The 2,381-nt window shown below is 42.0% G+C and overlaps 1 pseudogene; it reads right to left on the reverse strand.

Annotated features, from left to right (window-relative positions):
• Nucleotides 1–583: 583 nt before the first annotated feature.
• LOC118632734 lies at nucleotides 584–1,986 on the reverse strand (annotated as a pseudogene).
• Nucleotides 1,987–2,381: the final 395 nt, after the last annotated feature.

Consider the following 2,381-nt stretch of genomic DNA (forward strand, 5'->3'; position numbering starts at 1 on the left):
CTGCCCCATATTGCATTGCTGCTCTTCTGCTCTATGTTGGTTATATAAACCTGTATTGAGAGAGTTGAAAACGTCCCATGGCTGACTTTGTTGTTATTCTTATGGATGTTGAGCACTTCAGCCTGGGCTAAAGTTCTTACATATATTAAAATAGCTACTGGTCACAATATTGTCCAGGAACTTGAGCCCTGTAATCTTCAAAGAATGATGTGTCATTTTGGCTCTGTGACTAGTATGGGATCCCTAAATGTATCTGTGATCTTTGGTTTTATGAATATGGTATTTTGGGTAGGAAATGCATGGTTTGTATACAAGGAGACCAGCTTACACAGTCCATCAAATACTTCTGCTTCCCATAGCCAAGGAGGTATTCCACCTCCTACTGGAATATAATTTAAGGGAGAAGTACATTGTATGAAGTATACGCCCTTGCTTTGACCTGCTGCCAACATCTTGAGAAGCATTATTTGTTTCTAATAAAAGTAATGGCTTCCTCAATTAAAACAGCCATTTTAAACTAGATAGGTAGTTTTATTAAATGCTTTATCTTAAGAATACTCCTTCAATTCCTATTTCTGATGGCCTACCCACACCCACATTAACAAAGTACCATGTCTTCTTAATGGTGTAGAATGACATTGTCATTATTGCCCTGTAGAGCATGGAAATGGGGGACAGCTTGATTGGAATACAGACAGCCTGGGGAATCGCTGGGTCAGCTGCATGCATTGGTCCATTGGTGCTTCCATGAAAGTATAATTGGAGATGTTAAGGGAGGTGGTCAAAGAGAAAAGACAATCTCAATGACAATAATTTGCTATGAACCCTTTGGTGGCAATGATTACCACTTGTGCCAACCCAGACCCCAGAAACTGATGAATAGCTGGTGATAATGGCAGCGGTTCTTGCAAGAAAAAAAGGAATCACTGCCATTATTGGTTCTTTTTTTTTTTTAATTTATTTTTGTTACAGATGTTTCTCCTTTTCCCCCCACTGATTCCCGCCTCCCCCTCCCTCCCTGCCCTGTCCCCAGTTTTGTTGTCCATGTCCATTGTTCATGCACACATGCATATAAGTTCTGTGGTTTATCTCTCCCCTACCACCCCCTTTTCAGGGGATTGTCAGTCTGTACCCCACTTCCACGTCTCTGGGACTACCTCATTCCTCAGACTGTTATGTTCATTATATTCCACAAATAAGTGAGATCATATGATACTTGTCTTCTCTGGCTTGTTTTGCTTAGGATAATACTTTCCAGGTCCCTCCATGTATTCTCAAAGGATAAGAGATCTTTCTTTCTTACAACTGCATAGTACTTCACTGTGTATATGTACCACTGCTTTTTTATCCATTCATCTACTGATGGACATTTGGGCTGTTTCCAGATCTTAGCTATTTTAAATAGTGCTTCTACAAACATGGGGTACATATATTCTTTCTGATTGGTGTTTCAGGCTTCTTAGGGTATATTCCTAGAAGTGGGATCACAGGATCAAATGGAAGTTCAATTTTTAATTTTTTGAGGTAACACCATATTGTTTTCCATAGTGGCTGCACCAGTCTGCATTCCCACCAGCAGTGTACTAAAGTCCCCTTTTCTCCACACCCTCACCAACACTTGTTGTTTAATGATTTGTTGATAGTCACCATTCTGACAGGTGTGAGGTGGTACCTCATTATAGTTTTCATTATTGGTTCTTAATGGCAGGGATGGCTTCCCTCTGTTCTTGGGAAGAATAGTGGCACTGCTCAGGGGTGAGGGTCACCACCAGCAGGGAACCATGAAGACAACATCTAGTCTGGCACAGGTGTCCTCAAGCTGAAAATTCACCCCAGAATCTCTGTGTCCTTTGACCAGTATCTCCAGGAAAAAAAGCCTAAGTTCTTCTGGGGGTTATTATTCCAATCCTTAGCCACATCCAACAGGTTGAAGTAAAAGACACCTTGAGTCCATGTTACTGTTCTCACTAGCTGCACCAATTGCATCCCCTCCAACAGTAAATAAGGGGTCCCTTTTCCCACATTCTGGCCAATATTTGTTGTTTATTGATTTATTGGTGATAGCTATTCTGACAGGTATGAGTAATATCTTATTGTGGTTTTAATTCGCATTTCTCTGATGATTAATGACATTAAGCTTTTTTTTTTTTTTTTATCCTCACCCGAGGACATTTTTCCATTTTTGGTACAGATAGAGTGGGAGGGAGAGAGAGGAAGAGAGAGAGAGAGAGAAACATCAACGTGAAGGGACACATCGAGTGGCTGCCACCCGCACGACCAACCAGGGCCGGGGACAAACTGCAACCAAAGTACGTGCCCTTAGCGGGAACCGAACCCGTGTCTCTCCAGACCGCAGGCCGACGCTCTAACCGCTGAGCCAA

The sequence above is a fragment of the Molossus molossus genome, unplaced genomic scaffold, assembly GCF_014108415.1.
Source record: "Molossus molossus isolate mMolMol1 unplaced genomic scaffold, mMolMol1.p scaffold_m16_p_17, whole genome shotgun sequence".
Classification (NCBI taxonomy): Eukaryota; Metazoa; Chordata; class Mammalia; order Chiroptera; family Molossidae; genus Molossus; species Molossus molossus.